This window comes from Chinchilla lanigera, unplaced genomic scaffold (assembly GCF_000276665.1).
Source record: "Chinchilla lanigera isolate Chin_1 unplaced genomic scaffold, ChiLan1.0 scaffold00091, whole genome shotgun sequence".
NCBI classification, from domain to species: Eukaryota; Metazoa; Chordata; class Mammalia; order Rodentia; family Chinchillidae; genus Chinchilla; species Chinchilla lanigera.
Window position 1 is genome coordinate 6,283,805 of NW_004955492.1, and position 20,794 is coordinate 6,304,598.

A 20,794-nucleotide genomic window follows, 5' to 3' on the forward strand; every position below is an offset into this window, starting at 1 on the left:
TTTATTCTAGGTTCATTGTCTTTCCCCATAAATCATCTTTGGCAGAAATGTGCTGCTTATTAATGTGGTCCAGCTGCACTATCCCCAGAATTGTCTGCACAGTGTAGCTTGGGCAAAGAGGGCTGGGTTCAGTAAGCTGAGTGCCGCACACAGGAGGACCACACCTTCATTGTCTTTCTGCCCTCCTGCAAACAGATGGTTTCACTGAATCTACCCAGGAAGTGCTGTGGTTCTGCTGCATGATAGCTGAGGAGGAACTTTAGGAATCAATCATTGTTCTTTTTCCTGTATCTTCTTGGTCTTCTTACCCTGCTGATATGTGTTACCTCCTCTCCTGCACCAAACTCCACTGTCCCCCTAAAATCATGTGTGATTTGAAGCCCCCTGGATGGGTATGTAATACATCAGTCTGTGGCAGACTAATACATAATTTGGGGCATTTTAAGGCAGGTTCTGGTCTTCTCTCTCATAAAAAAAATATCTCATAGAGGCTAAGATTCTAGATTACGCATTCTGGATTTCAATTATCCCAGTGTGAGCTGGTTTGTTTGGAGATGTGGACAGACAGAGTCCATCCCTTCCTAAAATCCAAACCCCTAGGCCTCTTACCTTATTTCATAACAAGGTTCCAAGCCAAGGTTAGAGCAGTGCAAGGAGTTGTTGGGAAAAGAAGAGATTCAGTACTCCATTCTGGTCACTGTCCCACAAACTCTATGTCTGAAGATCTCAGGATAGTTGACCTGTGGGTCAAATGCAGCCCGTCAACCATTAAGGATGCCTCTATTCCATAGTGGTACGGATAATAGAAGTGTGGCACTGTGGGGAGGGGGAGGCCAACCCCTAAGCTTCCTATGGCTCCTGGTCAGTGTAGGAGAGACACAAAATGCTCCACTTGCCCAGGAGGGTCTACCTCTTCTTCTCCAAGGCCTTTGCACATGCTATTTCCTCTGCTTCCAAGGCTCAGCCTTACATTGTCTTCCACTGGCTAATACTCTCTAGCCATTCCTGATACCCCAGAACATGCCAGTGTCTCTGGTAGATGATGACCCCTCAATGTCCTGACCTCTAGTTCAATTTCACTCATCAGAATTGCCATTGAATGATTGGACTTCTAAATCCATTTAATGTATTTTTTCACTGCTAGGGTAAAGGCTGTAGAACTAGCTCAAGCTTATTCACCATGAAATCCTGAGTGTCTACATGCTTACTTAATGCTTACTAATTAAATGAGTTTCTGAACTCAGTAGTTTACTTCTCAGAGAAATATTTTTGAAGATGTTCCTTATTGAGAGAGCTCTTTTGTAAAGAAGTACAAATGAAAAGTAAGGGTCTCCTAAATGCACATGTGAGCATCCTAAACAAACATAGCTACAGCACCCTCAGTCGTGTCTACCTCCTCTGTGTACAGAGTGTGCTGTCAGTGTTTGTGGGTAAAAAAAGGACCCAAGTGACAGAGTCCTTCCCTAAAAAACAAAAACAAAGAACCCTCTCATTTAGAAGCCATACCAATGCACATACTTAATTATTTAATGATGCAAAAAAAACTGTATAAAAATCAATAAAAGAGACACTTCATATTCATTAGAATGATTACTATCCAAAAAGACAAATGAGCTGAAAAACAGAAAGTGTTGATGAGGCTGTGCACTTGGTAGGATCTACATGAGGTTTCTACATGGCAAGGGGTTGACTCAGCTTATACCTCTTTCATGTAAAAGACCTCCTGCACCTTTTATTTTGTCCCTGCAATTTCTTTGTTGAAGAAACCACTTGTCTGTACCGTACAGTTTTTTATAGTTTGGGTTTTGATGACCCTCACCACACTGTGTAGCTCGCTGCTGTGTTCCCTGTATTCCTTCAGTCCTTGAAGTGGTTTGACCCAAAGACTTGCCCCATGCCAAACCATTCCCAGTGCCCCTCATTGGCGTGTTGAGAAGTTAGGTGTGTGAAGTTTAACCTTCCTCCAGTAGCAGCCTCCTTTCCTCACTATCACTATTGTAGAACTCAAAGTAAACTGAGCTCATTCCTAGTGCCAGACACTGGGCTAAAGTGACACTCACCATCTCCCTGAGCTCTTCGTAGCAGTTATTGTGACAGCATAGTTTAAAATTAGACATTCATTTTAGCTGTTCAGCAGCTGATTCCATACCCTTTCCTCTGTTTGAGGAATTGCTCACCTTGAGTCTTTCTTTGCAGGAGGCAGAATTTCCTCATCCCCTGGCAGATATCTTGTTTCCATCCAAAGCAGACATACGGAGATTCCTCTTAATTCTTTGAGCCACGGAATGAGCTCACCCAATGCCAGCCTGGCCTCAAGGCATATGAAATTATAAAGTCTCCATATCATTAAAGTCATTTGCAAGAAAATTTTTAACTGATGGAATGGAAAGATTATGAAGTAACAAAGTATAATGAATAGCATAGGATATCACATATAGTGAAACGTGATTTCAACACATTGCATAAAAATAAAATAAACAACTGCATACAAATAATTAAAAGAAAGTAATCCAAAATGTTAAGAGTGATATGGAAAAATGGTGGGAAAGTAAGTTAAATTTCATCATTATAATCTGTATTTAATATTTTGCAGATTACGAATAATACTTTTGAAAAGAAACACATACACAAACTCCCCTACCACCTCACATATGCAAATACACTATGTCGTGGAGTTCAGGTATGGCCAGGAATAAAGGCTTTCAAGTATGAAAGTGCATCCCAGAGGCCCGTTCTCATGCATAAATCAATCCAATTTCCGGATCTGCTGAGAGTTCTTTGCTGAAATCCAGATGTATTATAATGTCTTTGGATCCCTTGACACTGCAGCTCAGAAACTGTCTTGAAATCAGCTGTTTAGAGGAACCAGTCAACGGGCTCCATGTGCTGATCTGGGGAAGCAGCCTAAAGTCTGCAGGGCACTGAGATGCCCAGGAGCTGGAGTCCCTCTGCCATGCATATGTTTGCACTCACAGATTACACCTCACTTATAATCCTACCAGGAGGCTTCTACTCTTAAGAATGCTCCTTCTCTCTGTTGTAAGACACCAGAGCTGCTCCCACCCAGAGCACCAGGCATACAGCTTTCCATGGATAGCATTATGTCTTGCAGCCACAAGCTTTCCAAAGGACTTGGTGACCCACATGTAAAAACATTGAGAAGGAGAGGAAGCCACTATTACCTCTGGATCATAGTTCTAGAGATACAGAATTCAAGCCACTTCCTCCTACCAACACTGTAATGGAAACAATATTCAAGTTATGCAAACATACTCTACCCTGCACTGGAATTTTAGGAACAGAGATCTGGAACTGGAGGGTGGGCCAGAGAAGAGAATTGACCAGTAGATAGTCTCAGATGCAGAGCGGGGCAAGAGGCCAATAGGGCTGAATCACAGTGCACCCCCAGGGTTGCTAGAGGGCACCATAAACAATGGAGAAATTTTTCTAATGCAAATGTGTCCCATGCAATATTTGGGGCATACTTGGGCTAAAAGGTTATTTGTTGTATATCTGAAATTCAAAATCAATGAAACATCCTATATGATGGCTAGGTATAGCAATATTATGTGTGCCTTGTCTCTAACTGTACCCTGGAAGTCTCCCCACCCACCTCTATGTTGATGGCATGAGGAAATTAGACCCGAATACGTCAAAAGTCTTCTTGATTCTCAAATTCTGTGTGAGGTGCAAACAGGACAGGAGAAAGCAACACCTGAGGCTTAGAATATCTAAGACAGTTTAAAAGAAGAAAATGGTTCTTGATAAGAGGTAATGTAGTCATTACCTCTCCAGTATGAAACTGATCAGGAGAGTCATTGAAATTTTTTTCATTTTCAGGTAACAATTGTGTATTTGTAGTGCTAATATAAAGCTAAAAGGCAAGGTTAGAATCAAATGGTTTTTTTTTTTTGTTTTTTTTTTTTCCGGTACCGGGAACCAAACTCGCAACCTTGCGCTTGCCAGGAAGGCGCTGTGCCGCTGAGCTAAATCCCCAGCCCCAAATGATTAAATAGAGCTCAGGTCAAATATTGATTTGACATAGCAGTGAAACTACACTTGGAATAATAAGTACACTTAGAGTCACAGCATGATTAGTGTTGTGACAAACTACTGTCATCTACCTAGATTCACCTGTCTTCTGAGCATGCCATTTGGTGAATGGAATGGCACTCGGTGGGAATAATCATTCTGTATCCTTAGAATCCTTCATAGTGACACTCAACTCTAATATCCTTCCACAAATTTAGCCTTGCAATTAGTTTACATTTGGTAACTAGAGACAGTTGCATGGCTTTCTTTTAGACTTCCCTACCATATCATCTTCATAGGGCAGAAATCTGATGTAGAGATACTGCCAGGTGCTGAGTATCTCTGTTGCAGTTATGCATTTCAAACAAGGGATTCACCACAGGGTGTGTTTGGGACTCACTGGATCCCCAGTGAAAGGGACTTACCTGACCTTCCTGAGCACTTGCCCTTACTTGGAGGGTTTTGGCTAAAGAAATTAGTGTCCTCCTAGACCAATGTTTAGTAATCCTTGAAAAGTTGATTGCTTAATCTTCCCTAATACACAGTCACTCTGGTAAATAGTCACAGGGCCTTTTGGTGAAAGCAAGGAGAGAAATTTATAGTGTAAAGTTTTGCCTAGTAGCAGGGCTCTCTTCTTAGGGACTTGGCTCTCTTTCATTCAGTGTCTGGGTTAGGACCAGGGCTAGGGTGAGGCCAGAGAGGAACTCATGACAAAAGTTAAGGACACACTTACTGTCAGGGCAATGGAACTGCCAGCCCTGCATGAGCCTGACTTGAGAGTCCTTTGATCCTGCCCTCAGGCTGCCCCTGCTTTCCTCTTGTTCAGGTCCCAGGCTGGACTGTAAAGTCATCTGAGTCTGAGGGTTAGTGGAGAGGCAGCTAGAGTGGTATAAAGTGATGACTCACTTCAGACTCCCTTCATCAGATGCAAAGCTTCCCTGTTCATGAGAATGAGGTGTAAATGGCACAACACTTAGACTGTAGAGATACCAGGATCAAGAGCAAAGACACTAAGGTCAGACTATTGCAATTACTGCTGGGCCTGTGGTTCATTGCCACATGTCACTGTCTGTGACTTAGTGCTTCAGCTTGCCCCTTTGACACCCCAGGACCCCATAATCCCAGGGAACTGGGAAACATAGTTCCATGACCACAGTTTCCACGGTCTCTTCTACCATGAAGGTAATGACATCACTATGTTCACTGTGTGCAATGACCAAGAATCAAGAAAGAACCATGTAGAAAGGGTGAACCAGAAAGGATAGTACATTCTGAGTAAGTGGAAAGAAAGCTTGTTTGGTGGGCACCTCCACTTGTGCAACATGCCAGGTTCGCAGCTCAGTGGTACAGCATGCAAACACGTGACTCAAACAGCCAATCTTGTTTCCAACATGGCTGCATCTAGCTGGTGGCCTTGCCCTGTGATTGCCGTTCTGCTTTGCAGAAACCCTAGCTGTCCAATGCAGGCCATGCTGGTTAGGGAACACCAGATGCCAGTGATGGCATCTGGGGACACCACAGTGTCTTTATCCTAGAACTAGATAATAGGACAAATTTGCACAAATCTGAAGTCAATTCAGTCTGGACTAGTCATGGGCACATTGAGAGACCCATTTGTAGGACCCCAGCTACAAAAACTAGAGGAAGCAAAAGCAGAAGGCCAACCCTACACAGGGCCCAGAAATAAAACACGTCCTTGAATTTATTTTGCATCACTTTTCTGAGCTATGTTCATAGCAAGGACTATAGGAATTGGCACCCTGGCTCTCAGTCTCTTCGGATGAATCAAACACTCCCAAATTATCCTTCCCACATTACAAGGCTAACCTCATTCTCTTTGCAACAGAAGGTCTGAGTTATTCCAGCAGTCTCTGGATTGCAGTGTTTGAGCATCAGTGGAAGGCTATACAGACATAAATTACTTTTAAGCTATTCGTAGACCAGAAGCCTAGAGTCCTTTTTAGAAGTCTGAAGAGTTTGCTAATCTGTCTCATGGCTTCCTACTGTAATTAAAAAATAACATAATTAATGCTTTTCTTGCTTTATTTTCAACATGTTTTGTTAAATTGCAAACCTTTGTGTGCATTTTGTGTGCCTACTAGGTCTTGCAAACAAGCTTTAGTTTAATTATACAAATGTTAAGATGGAGGGAAAATTAATCTTCCTTTCTTCTTATCTCTTTAAGAGAAGCTATTTTTCTCCTTCTTCTCCTAAACAAATTTCTTTTGAAACTCTTAGAGTTGCTTTCATAATGCTGTAAGTTTGGGATTGGAAAAGTTTTAAACTGATAGGTGACTTTTACAAAACATGTTCTTCTCTAGCTCATGGTTTTCATTTTGGAACCAGATGCTTCTAATTCTACTTGGGAAAATGTGTCTATTATGAATTGAGCTCTATGCTTAATGCTTTACAGGCATTATCTCATTTGATCCACATAGCAAAGCTACTGAGATTGGCACATTAAAAATAAAAGCTATGCATCCTTCGATCAGTTTTGACAAATGCGCATTGAGGCAGAGAGCAGTTTCATCCGCCCAGGAAGTTCCCTTGCCACTTTCCAGACAATCCCCACTCCACCCCTGACCCTGTTCCTGTCAAAACAGGGTAGTTTTGCCTATTTTAAAATACCATCTAGTATATACATTTGTGTGTATTTGGCTTTATTCATTTAAAGTATTTTTTATATTCACCTGTGCAATTGTTTGCATGAGTTTCAACATAGAGGGCTCCTAAGTGAACCCAGCCACAAAATCTAAAGGAAACAAGAGGAAGAAGACACAAGGCTGACACTGCATGTGCCTCAGATATAAATGGCTTGGTGAATTTATTTCAAAATTCTTTTCATCCATTCCTTTCCACTCCTTCATACTATAGAGTCCTTTTCTATCATAGAGATGGAAGACACAGCGCAGTTTTCCTATCAGCTGGGATGCTTGAGTGTTGTTCCCGGTTTAGGCACGAGAGCAACAAAAAGCTGGTGTAAACATTTGTATACCTGTCTTTGTGTGCATATGTATTTTCATCTCTGTTGGGTAAATAAATACCTAAGAGTAGAATGGCTGAGTTATATAGTAGATGTATGCTAACTTTATAAGAAACAACATAACAATCAATGTGTTTATGAAATTTTACATCTCTACCAAAAATATATGAATGTTCTTGTTATTCTACATCCTTGCCAAGACTTAGTGTTATGAATTGTGTTTAGATGTCCCCCCAAAGCCTCATGTGGTTATAGGTGGGGCTTTTCCAGAGGTGGCTGGATCTAGAGTGTGTGACACTGGAATTGATTCAGGGTGCAATGCAACAATCAAGGGTTCTAGGATTAAGGGTGTGAGCATGCCCTAACTAGCTTAGATAAGATATCAAGGGATAGCAAGAGCTGTGGTTATCCTTTGTTGCTCTGCTACCTTCTGCCTGCCATTAACTGTTTCTGCTTTTCCATACCACCCTGCCTTGGAGCTAGACAATTGTGGACTGAAACCTCTACAAACTGAGCTAAAGAAACCTTTCCTCCTTTAATGTTAGGTTCGAGTTTTGTCTCAGCAATGAGAGAAGTAACTATGACATGAGTTATAATAGTTCTTTACACATTCTGGATACAAATCCTTTGTCAGAGACATAGCAAATGTTGGTTTTGGCACTCACTAGCTGTGTTCAAATTCAAATAAAGCTAAGTAGACACCCCAAAAACTTGTTGAAGTCTTTATGAATTAAACATCCACAAACCTAGGAGTGTACACTACAGTGGGTGGAGTGGAAAAGAGAGCTGGATGGATATCCTGAGAGCTGTTCCTGGAGTTCAGGAGACAGGAGGACCATACAGGCCCCATCTCTGCTGGAAGGAAATGCTTGACTCCTGCCCTGCCATATGAAATTTCAGTGAGCAGCATTGTTATGCAAATACATTCCAGTTAAATCTGGTACAGGGGGAGCTGGCAGCAGATGTCTCAGAAGGTGGGTGTGCAAGAAGCCTAGTGTTCACAGGGGTAAGCTGTTCCATCCATAGCCACAGAGAACAACAGGGAGAGACCATCAAGGGAGCAAAGGTGACAGAGTACAGCCTATGTATGCACTTGACTGGAGGGAAACAAACCAGGCATCCAGCAGCACAAAGATTACAAGAGTAAAATAAAATAATAATTAAAACTGAAATCATTTTAAAGGTGGAGATACACCCAATTCCTCTACTGGCCACCAGGAGCTGCCTTGTGTGCATAGAGACAGGCATCTTTAAGGCTAATTTTGACTATCCAGTTTGTTTCCTCACACCATGACTTCAAATGTCAAGGACTTCGGCACAAGGGTGAGGCCTCCTGTTTTGATTTCTTCTTTCCTCCTTGAGTCTGTGATTCAGAGGTTGGTAAAAGGTATGACAGAGAGCCTGGACCTGTGCAAGGGATACACATCATTAGGGAGTATGTGTGCACCTCCATTTTATATATTGCTTTCATATTTGGCTTTCCAGGGATTTTTATTAATTATTACACATTTAATTAAATGACATATTACCTAAATTATAAATGCAACATAAAATCACAGTACTTTGGGACAGTACACTTTTAGCTTCACTGCACTTGCGTAAGGTGTGATCTATCTGTTTCCTGGGTGTTCACTTCCAATGGCAGGTGTGACATCATCCCTGTGCTGTGGGGACGCTGCTGAATGGGGAGGTGCTGGTCACGTGAGATGCAGCATGTGAAAGGCCGGTATACCACAGGTGATAAAAGATTTTCTCAACAGTTAAGGGATGTAGAAAAGCAGAGTTTATTGAGGTGAGTCCCAAGAAGAACCACACTGTCAGGGTGAAAGGCTGAGGCTTTGACAAGGTTTTGAGGACATAAAAAGAGTATGGGGTGATCAAAACAATCATCAGGAAGGCTTTCTTTTGCTCAGCTTGCATTCTGTTTATCTCACAGCTTGCACTCTATTTATCTCACAGGAGTATTATGTTAATAATTATGTATTAAAGCAACCAGTTTGACCTGGCCCACTACTTCGGCTCTCATGGCAGGTCCTGAAGGCTCACCATAAGGACACTTCTATGCATCATCAACTTTGAGAAAAGGGCTACAGCTATTCAGAAGAAATGTGCATGTTTCACATCAAAGAAATGCTTATTATTACCCTTTTGTGTAGTTTAGCCTGTGTAGAATGATGTGATCACTTAGTATGTCCTGGTTCAGAGAGGCCTGATGAGGCAAGAGGCTGGTTTTACCCTAATTTTACTATCACTATAGATTAACTCATTTTCTGCCTCTTCAGCCTTCACAGTGCTGTGTTCATTTCTTCTGGGCATGGCAAGGAGGTTTGGGATAGCGTCCCGCCTCCTCTGGCCCTGAATAGGAGAGTAGGATGTGGCAAAGCTGGCTGGAGAAGTAGGCATGACCTGTTAAATATAAAATCCAGGACACATGTACAAACCAGTTTCCAAAGTCCTACAGGGGGTCTTTGCAAGAACTTGAGCTGGCTTTCAATAGGATGGCCTGACCTCAGACTGAGAAGTGGGATCACAGCTTTGCCCCTCAGACCTGGATGTAGAAGTTCTCATGGGTTTCCTTGGGATTTGGACAGTGTAAAAGGAGAGGTGAGCCAGGAATAGCTTGCTATCATAACGTTCCAGGACAGCCCAGGCTGTGTTTACCAGACCAGCATATACTTTTAGTTTTTCTTTTACCCTCTTTTTCTCTTTGCTTGGCCCAAGCTCAATCTGCAGAGCCAGTTTCTCCCTGACTCTTCATTTTTACTTTCTCAAATAAATTTTGTGACTGTTTTTTGATCATTTTACCCAAGTTGTTGTTCAAGATGAGAAGAATATGGAATCTTACCCCAGAGGGAAAGGCGAGCAACTCAGATGAACCACTTTTAGAAGCAGGCTATCGGATAACAGCTCCACATACCTAAATGTGCAACTTTGACACTATGAGATGCCAGGGAAGCCCTGAGCTTTTCAAAAACCCTTCTGTCATCAAGTTTCTCACATAGGTACACACACATCAGGACACCTGCAAACTGGGTACTGTCGTATTCCCGCCCTCCCCCATGCTGTGACAGATGCTGCTGCATGTTGTCCCCCTACCACTGTCCTGGCAGGCAGGCAACACTGTTTTCCATCCTGAATACCGACCACTGTCCATCTGTGCTGTAGTTGGGGGTTTTGCAAAGGGAACAATATAGGATGCATAATTTATAGAATTATTTTATAATAGTCACCCAAAGAGTCATACAAAAAGAGTGTAGGAAATCTGTCTATACGCTTAAGACCAAAGAATCTGGCTGAGGGCCTGGATGCCACAGCAATGTCCTGCACGAATCCAGCTGAAGACCTAGAGCCCATAACAATGCCCCCTAGGAGTCCAGCTAGAGGCCAAGAGCCCAGGACAATGCCTCATGCAGGCCTGTTTCATGGATCTGCACTGGGGAGACCCAATGGTCGGTGGTGGAATCTAGAAAGTCTGTGCCAGTGGCATGAAGAATCTGCAGTTAGCAGGCTGAGGAATCTGCACTGGAGCCAGGAAGTGATGCTTAGAGTAAGAACCAGAGCTCCCCTGAAAAGTACCACAGCCATCCTCAATAACAGAGAGGTTCCCAGCTCCTCCGATGATGAGAACAGCTGAGTTCCCATCAGGAAAACCAACACGACAAGCTTTTCCAGGAAACTGAGCAGTGCAAAATCTTCCCCTCCAGAGCCAGGAAGCGATGTTCCAAGTGAGGACCAGAGTTCCCCTAAAATGAATAATAGCCATTCTCAGCAACAACAATTCCCGAGCTCCTTCAACAGTGAGAACAGCCAAGTTTATCAGGAAAGCCAGCGTAAGCTCCTCCAAGAGAACCGATAGCTCCTTACAGCTTCACAACAACTTCTACCAGCTCCCAACAGCCTCTCCCCAGCCTCCAAACAACTTCTTCTCCAGTTCTGCCGCTTGTGCTGCTGGCAACAGTCCTCAGGTGGGCCTTCCACACGCAGCACCACACTGGTTCAGTTCAGCTGGGTGTTACAAGTTGACCACCAGTTGTCAGTCCAGCACAGTCTGCCTGTGGTTTCCAGTGACTGATCCTCAGATCCTCTTTCTTAGCACCAAAGGGGCTCTTGGTAGCTAGCATTTATTTATTTATTTATTACAGAGCCTTGAACCCAGGGTCTTCACACTGATGTATGTTCTTAGTTCTTATTTATTTTTAAAATTTTGAGACAGCATCTTGCTAAGTCACTAAATTGCCTAAGCTGGGCTCAAACATGTGATCTTCTTTCCTCGGCCTCCCAGACTGCTGGGATTATGGTGACCATCCCATACTGGCTTGGGACTAGATATTTTGACACACTCCTAGGCGATGACACAGTTGTGACACAGTCAAGGGCCACTACAGGGATGGAGAACAGGTAGCATCCTGGGCCCACCCTTACTACTTGTTAAAAGCATGATTTGTTGTCATTTTTCCATGAACCATGGTTCTTCACTTGGGCTTGCAGATAGCCAATATTGGAGACTAAAAGCCAACAAAATTTGACCATTTTGTATCCTGTATTTCCCTAAAACTTTAGGTCAGATCCTTTCTCAGCTCTGCTAACAGGTAGCATTTAGGGTGTGTCTGTCTAAAAATTGGGAAAACAAAGTTGCTTAACCTTCAATTTACATAATCTCATCCCCTTGAAGACTGGAGACAGCTGGATGGGGGATTCCGAGGCACATTCCAATAACTATGCCTGGAAATCTCCAGCCATTGTCCTGAAGCTGTGATCACTTGGATCCCAGGAAAAGCAAAGCCCCACCCAATGGAGATCACCACAGACAGATAGTCCTTTCCTTAGACTGAGACTACCCTTTAGCCAAAAGGACTCCAGAACTAGGACACCAGGACTGAGATAATCATCAGCTGGACCCCTGCCCACAAAAGCTAGCCTTTATAAGTGGGCTAGTCTGAACCCCTTTATGAGAGTGTGCCCGCTCCAGCTACCTATGCTGGAGTCTCTTCCTGTACTTTCTCTAACTTTCCAGTTAAAGTTTTCTCCCTGTAAATTTGTACTTTTGTTTTAATTTCCATTATTACTAAAAGCAAGAAGTCAAGCTAATGAGCAACAGCGACACAGCTCCTGGTCTGACTATAGTTTAGGAGCTGGGATAAAAGGAATTTGAAATGTAACTTCAAAGTCTTGGTCTTCTATGCCTGCCCCTATCAGCTCAATAAATTCCTGATTAAGTTTTAAGTAGGGAGTTTTGTTGTATTTTTTTTTTTAAGGAATCACTTAAAGTATTTACATTGTCCATTAGCATGGTCCTGTCTGGGCACTAAGCTCACCATCCCTTCTCGAATTTCCTCTCTCCTGTCACAGACTCCGCTGACAGCTCAGCTCTTGCTCTGGTCCTGCATGACCTTGGCAGGCACCTCATGAATCTCAAGTTTCCTCACCTGCGAAATGAGGATGCCCTTTCTGCTGAGTCAGGCAAGGCTTTGCTAGGATGTAGTTATTTCTCTACTACACTTAGACAAACCAAGTGCCCAGGAGTGAAAATGCGGAGCTTGAAGCTTATCTCCTGAGGAACTCAGAACCCTCCCTGGCTTCCCAGCCTTCCTGTGTTCCTACCCTACCTTTGCCCTGGCCTCCCAAACAGCTTGAGCTTCAGGTAGCCAGCCTGCCATATACCCTCTGTCTGTCCCCTGACCACCCTTTCCCTCAGGTTCAGCTAGGTCATCACTTCTCTGAAATACCTTCCCTTATGCCATGTCAGGGACAGGAGCCCTTCTTTTTCATATAGAGAGCTAAGTTAGGTAAAATATAGGCAGTCAGAAAGGGCTGTGCCCTCAAAGGAATCAGTGCAAAAGATACATTACACCTGTGGTGGAGGCCCATTCATTGAAGGCCAGTCTTGAAGACAAACATGGAATGACTGTACCTACATACTTTCCCTAGGGATAGACAATAATGGTTGATATTCTAGATAGGCATCAATCACCTCAGTGGGAGAACAGTACCTTGACCCAACCATGCCACGAAAGGTCCTTGTTCTTTCCATGCACACTTGCTACCTGACTTGCTTCCCCATTTGATCAATATTACCTCATTGACTATATTTGTAATCTTAGTTGCTCATAGTTTTGTCCTACCTTGTACCTGCCTAGTGATTTTACACCCACCTTGTCGTTTTGCTCTATAAAACTTCCTTTGAGAAGTGGACTCGTGGGCAAGCCACTTTCCGGATATACTTCTATCTCTCTTAGAAGCTGTTTTTCCCTCAATAAATATTTCTTACTTTTAACCTTTGTTTTTCTTTAGCATTCATTCTTCGATTTTTGGGAACACAAACTTGGCATATTGGACATCTAGGAGGTTGGGAGTTATAATATATATCCCTTGGAGATCCTATATCATCCCTGTATCATTGTGACCACTCCTACTGCTACAGATGAGTGTGCCAAAATAGTCCAGGTATTTGGGGATGACAAGGAAAGCATTGCCAAGTACACGTCTCGTAGCATGTAGTAAGTTTATTGAAGATCAAGAGGCAGCAGCAGGAACAGGCAGAAGGGTGAAGTGAGCAAAAAAAATAAAAAGAGACTTTGTAACTCAGGCTTCCAGTATTAATAGGGTCAGGCATACACTGGTCCTAGGTGCCTCCCACCGTCTGTCTTTACTGATGTCAGCAATCTGCCTGACCTAAGGTTAAGCGTGAATAATCAGTAGGATGTTGTGCTTATGGTTGAATGAAGGAAGGGGAGTGCTCACTTAGCTACTTTGTTTCCGTTTGTGCTGCTACCACTGTACGTAACAATACTGTCATAGCCTCTTCATTTATCTGCACCCCAACTCAAGCACACACCCCATATTTCTAGTCACACCCCCACAGTTCACATAGTGTGTGACACACAGCTGGCGCTCAGAATAACAGCAAGAATCCATGAAGGAATGCAAGAGTGAAGAAGGTGGGCCAAGGCTGGTTCTCCCAGGAGAGAAACAGACCGGAGCTCTGAAAGTGTCCATCTTGTGAGCCTGAAGATTATCTAGGGAGGAACAGAAAGAGTCAGGGATAGGTTAGGAGAACTTGCATTGCATCATCCACACGCCTCAGACCTGGGAGCTGCTCGGAAGTTTTCCTGGGCCACAAAGGCAGAGTGAGTGGAGACTCATTGCCTGGGTTATGTTGTGGGAAGGATAGTGCCAGTGGAGAAGCCCTAATGTCACACATACAAGCATGTGGAGAACTGTGGGCCCTATTGCCACCCAAGAACATGATCTTCCTGCAGTGAACCAAGCTTCCTCCTTTGTTTGCCCTGGGTCCCATCACCAGGGAATCACTCTCCACGACAGTGAGGCACTCACGACTCCTTAGCAGGAGTAAGGCCTTCCTGGCTCCCAGACCGTGCTGCAGGAAAACACTCTCTAGCTAAGTCCAAGCCACCTGCTTCCTCCCAGTGTCCTCTGCAGAAAGGCCATGTCTACCTGGACCAGACTCTTTTGCCTGGACGTGAGGCAGACATGGACTGTTCATTTAACAAACCACTCAATTTGAATAACTTTTCTGCTCTCATCTTGAAATATTGTTCTAAAGTTCACTCTTTCTGTGTTGTTGTTTTTTTTGTACTGTGCATTGCACCTAGGGACTTTGCAATGAGCTGTATCCCCAGCATTTTTTATTATTTTTTAAAATTCTGAGACAGAGTCTCGCTAAGTCACTAAGTTGTTTAACCTGGATGCAAACCTTTGATTCTCCTGCCTTTCTCTCCTAGAGTGCTGGGGCAACAGACCTATGCCACCATGCCTTACCAGTGTTCACTCTTGAATTAGTAATGTGTTTATGCCCTCCCCAGCCACCCAGGTGACAAGGGTGCGGGGTTACACTTACGATCACCTCTGGAAAGCACACTCTGTCCAGCCACTGCTTCCTGCCAGAGCAGGTACCCAGTAAATATGTGTTCATCCTATTCCATCGATTCCTGTCAGTCTCAGTGCATAAAGGTCTCTGTAATAGTCATTTCCATCTCATGATTTGGCTTCTAAAGCATTCTTTCTCAAAATAAATTCACTTACTTGTATGAAGTGGGAAAACCTGAGTAGGGATGAAGATTTGGCTTGTCTTTCCACCTTCCCCGGGCTCTGGCCATGGGTCTGCAAAATGGTTTGGGTCAACTCCCTTCAAAGTACGACCAGGCCTTTTGAAGAACACACATGACCGCCTAATAGGATGGAGGAGAGCATCCCTCCACAAGCCTCACCCTGCCGCGATGTTTCTGGGGCCTTTGAGGGCTTGGAACGTCTGGCCCCTTCTCTCAGCTTTGATGTGCCTCATGAGGAAGGCACAGTGGGGCATTGTGCCCTGGTTCAAATTTACGCCGTCCTTTTTAATTTGAGCAAAACGCTTTTACAAGAGACTTGAGCAATAACCACATCACAGAGACGTCTTCAAGTAGCAGCAAACATCTGCTCTGAGGCGCATGATGTGCACATGGCCCTGATGGGCACAGCCCCCACTGAAGAGGTGCAGATGTCTATATAACGGAGGAATTTTGTTCATAAGATGCTTTGGGTCTGGACTTTTTCTTTTGCTCTTGTTAAATACAGAATTGAGCAACCTATTGAGAAGCAGGCGTTTCATCTCCACCCTACAGAGCCAAATTGTTTCCTGCTTCCTTCTGGCTTCCTGACTGATGGACAGTTGTGGTCTCTCCTGGGGGCTTAGCAGAACATGGTCAGAATGGCCAGGGGTGAGTGCCCTGAACTGTTGGAGGGGGGGTCTTCACATGGAGCAGAAGAGCTGGGTGTGCAGAGACTTTCCGGCCTTGCCACAGTTGACATGTTGCCTGGGGTGAGTCACCACTTTCACTGCAGGTGATTTTGCATCTATAGACTCAGCAAGGGGTCTCTTCCGAGTCGGCTAGAGAATTACCCTAGTCAGAGATGACTTCTCTGAAGTAACACGGGGCCTTGGAAATTATCTGAAAATTAAGTCAATTCATCATAATTTGCCAGAAAAGGTTAATCAGAGTGAATTTTAGATTTTTTTTTTTTTTTCCTGTACCAGGAATCGAACTCATGACCTTGAGCTTGCCAGGCAGGAGCTGTGCCACTGAGCTAAGTCCCCAGCCCCCAGAGTGAATTTTTTACTAGCTCACAGTGGTCCATTTTTATCTGATCACATTCGTGAACTTTTTTTCCAAATACGCATTCTCCTTGTGTGGCTGCTCTCTGGGAGTGTTTAAGGGTGACACTATGGAATGTCACAGAAATGTTAGGTCATTGCAGTTCACTGCAGTTCACTGCAGTTCATCGCAGTTCACTGCAGTTTATCTTCACAACTTCATGCCAGGCATGACCCAGAAAGCCAGGAATGGGTGAAGCAGAAGGATTTCTGTCCTGTTGCTGTGGGTGATGCTGTGACTTCCTACCTGGTGTCCCTGTATCCCCATCCCTGGGACAGATGTCTCATCACCATCTTCTGTCCTGTCCTAAGCCAAAGGTGAAAGGTTTCAAATTTTGCCTTGCTCACATTCCAGAGTGCTCTTAACAGTCCAAAAAATGCCATTAAATGAAGAGCCCCTTTTAGCATGGAAGATGGTGATTTGTGGTCACTTTTCACTTTGCCACAACACACTGCTAAGGGTCTGCTCAGTGTTTTTCTTCTGTGAGGTCTCAATCACAGTGTCTGTGTTGGACACTGGAAAAAGTCTACAGGGCCTCCGCGTGACAGAGGACAGGCCTCCTTGCTGTGGTGAATCAGGAGAGCTCAGCCAGGCAGGAGGAAGAAGAACCCTTCTCATCCTGTTCCTCTTTCTGGAGAAGTATTTAGATCGGGTGACTGGCCCAGGAAGTAGAGGTGGCTTTTCTTCCCATTACCACTCCCTGAGACTGAGGCTGACATAACTCAGCCATGGGAAGGATGGGAGAGAGCAAGACAGCTGGCCCAGACAGCAGCTCAATGCATTGGACCGATGGGCCAGAGGGGGTGTGCTTCGCAAGGTGACAGCAGTCAAGGTCACAGAACCTGATCATGCGGTTAGAGGCAGCCACTCTTCTGGAAGAGCATTTCTTTGCCTTTATTGCAACCTCATCATAAATGCTACCTTCTCTCCCTAGACAGCCATGGCAGCAGCACAGGGGCCAACTCAGCCTGGCCCAGGACCGCTGCAGGGGAAAGAAGCTGGAAAGTCCTCCTCACCCTGGCTGCAGGCCTGCTGCCCACTCCCCTAGGATTGAAGCTGTGTGTCAGGTTCAGGACTGGAACGACATAGCAGTTTACTAAATGAGACTGAAAGAGCGATGTTGCCACTTCCTGGTTCAGCCTTCTACCTAGGAAGAATTGGACTCAAGATTTGTCAAACCTTTTAATGAGACATTATTTGACATAGAAGCTTCCCACTGCCCACTTATTACTGAAGGTGACACTGATTTTTTGAGAAAGAGAAGCAAATAGGTCTGGTGTGGGGCCTTATCCAGTAGGATTTGTGACCTCACACAAAGAGGAAGACAGAAGGGAGATCTCTCTTGGGAAAGGCTTCAGGTGGCAAGCTGGGAAGAGAGCCCTCCTCAGAAAGCAAACAGTGTTGGACTTTGGTCTTGGACTTCCCACCTCCAGAACTGTGAGAAAGAAATACCTGTCATTTAAGCCACTCGTCTGTGGCACTTTGTCGTGACTGCACCAGAAGCTAAGGCAGAGGTCTTCACTGGAAACACCATGAATCTTTTTTTTGCAAAAGATGACTGAGTTAAACAATGGGACAAAGATACTTTGACAGGAAGCATTCCTTGGCCCCCTTTCTCTCTCCTTTGGGGGTGGGAGTATGAGGTGGCGTCCCATGTTAGTGGAAGGCATTTTCTCCTTTCTTTTTCTCTTCCAGTGGAACAACATTTATTGTGACCACAGCCATTCACAATAAGATGTAAGTAGGCCAAGTCCAAACATGAATCACAGAGCGACTGTGGCCAACAACACTAATCTTTCATTTGAATTTATATCAGTATAACATTACAGCAAAACATGATAGAGTTGCCAAGGGTATTCTCTGTAGGAAGTTACAATGCTTACAGTCCCAAGCATAGACACAGGAAAGGCTCAAGGAGCTTTCCTCATGATGACAAATGGAAGTGCCAAGGTGACAAAAGGAAACACAGATGTGGCTTTGTCCAAAGTCATTGTTATGTGTTTATCTCTCCCTGTGACTCACATGATTCTCCTACACAGGAATGCTCTAGACAGCTATGATGATTTCATCAGAGTTGGCTTGAATTGAAATCCCTGTTATCTTTGCTCTTATGTGCATATAAAACTTTTTGTTGTTGCTATTGTTATGCTTTTTGTTTGTTTGTTTGTTTCTTGAGACAGGGTCTCACTATGTAATTAGGCTGGCCTTGAACTCATTATTTAGCTTAGGCTGGCCTCACACTCGTGGTGATCCTCCTGCCTCAACCTCCCACATGCTGGGATTACAGGCATGCACCACCACGACTAGCTCATAAAACTTTTTAGTAAAGAAAATTAATAGATTGTATAGCTCTCCTTTTTAAAAAACGTTAGAATTGAAGTACTGCTTTTACTAATGAGTAAAATTTTGGCTCTGAAACATGGACAGTTATTTTGTTTGTATAAAAATCTTACAACTTTTGGTAGTTTTTGTAGTCATACTAAGTGCTCAAAGTTACTTACAAAATAAATGAAAGCAGAACCAGTCTTACCACCTGAAATCAAAGAGGAAAATAACTGATTTAGATCCTTAGTCACGGACAGCATAGACAGTCATGAGCATGGTATGTGTATTTGCCTAGAAAACAAAACCAGTACATCTATCTATCTATCTATCTATCTATCTATCATCTATCTATCTTCTATCTATCTATTCCATTAGCTATGTATCTCTTTCTTTTAGAGAGAGAGAGAGAAGGGAAGAGAGAGAGAGAGAAATTTGCTCATGTGACTGTAAGGATTTAGAAAACTTCGAGGCAGGCCAGCAGTCTGGAGATCTAAGGAAAAGTACATTTTATAGCTGCAAGGCCATTTGCAGGCTGAATTCCTTCTTCCTCAGGAGAGCTTAGCCTTTTAAGGCTTTCAACTGATAGAATGAGGCCTATCCACAATGCATTATAAAGGGCAATCTGTCTCACTGAAAGTCTAATAAGTGAAATGCAGAAAAAAGAAACTTTATGGCAACATCTAGACTGGTATGTGACCGAGCATCTGTCCCCACAACCTAACCAAAATGACACACAAAATTAACCATCAGAATGTTATATGAGTTGCACAGGGTGAAATACCCAAGTTAGAAATTTCCCTTAATGACTACAAGTCTATGTTTATAACAGTAAGTTTATCTTAGCCACCTTTCTTGTTGCTCAGACACAATGCACAACACCTACAACATTAAGGAGGAGAGGTTTATTTTCGCTCATGACTTGTAGAGACTTCAGCCTATAGCTGGCTGGCTCCAAGGCAGGACCTCTCAGCAGAGGGATATGGCAGAGGGGAGCTGTTCATGGCACGGCAAACAGGAACTAGAGAGGGTGATGGGAGGAGCAGGAAGGCCAACTCTTTAGGTCAGGCCCCACCTCCCAATAGCAATTCAGCTATAATCCAGTCACATTCCAAAGGTACTGCCTACGATTGTAAGAGGCTTTAGGGGGACATCTAGATATACACCATATCAGAATTTGAAACTTGAATGTGCATCTGAGTCATTAGGGAGCATGATAAACTGCAGGTTTCTGGGCCTTACTCCAAGAGAATATTCCTCAGAAGTTCACAGGAAGGGTCCAGGCATCTAGGCCTCCCAGGGGACTGATGAAGACAATTTGCAAAATGTACTGTGCAACACCAAGAAATAAAGTCCTTCTTTTAAACTTAAGGACTTCTTAGTCCTTATAAACTGTCTTAACTTACAATTAGTTTCTGTTGCTAGTACCAAAGAAAATCAAATTAAAACATTGCTATAATAATTTGCTAGGACTTTGCAGACAGGATGAGTTAAACAACAAGAATTTATTGTCCCACCATCTGGAGACTGAGAATCCCCTGCCTGTGACTGTGAGAGAGACCCTGATTCAGGCCTCTGTCCTAGCTTCTGGCATCTTCGTCATTATGTGACTCGCACAGGCACCATCCTGACCTGTGCTATCATTGTCATGTGGTGTTCTCTTTGCATATGTGTCTCTGTGTCCACATGTTCCCTTTTTTATAAGGCCATCAGGGCCTCTGTCAAATAATCTCATCTTAATTAAAGATATCTACAGTACTTTATTTTAAAATAACCTCACATTCTGAGATACTGAGGCTAAAGACTTTAACATACAGACTTTGAGAGGACATCATTCAACCCATAAGAACCGTGTTATGCAATATTCCCTAAGGCAATAAATATTTGGGGACTATGTGAGAATCAACTGTGTAGGAGATGCCACAAGAAAAGTAGACAAGGCTCCCTACATGGTGCTTGTGGGTGGAGAAAAGTGCTTGTATGTTTCTTTAGTTTCTTTGCTGGAATTTACTTCTTTGAGGTCTTCATATTCCCAAGGTAAATCCCATGGAAAACCCAAATATTCCCTGTGACCCTTCTCTAGAGATGTTTCCATAGAAGACATGGATAGTCTGAGTCTCTGCCCTCCATGCACCTGCGGCAGACAGGAATTCCTCACTCAGAAGCCCTGGGGACTGCTCTCACCAGGTTTCACGTGTGTGCCTTCCCTGCACGTGCCCTGTGCCCAGTGAGTGAGCACTCCAAGAGCTGCTGGTACTGTGGTTCAAGTCCATGCTTTACTTGCACCCCAACCCCCTGGGGGGGT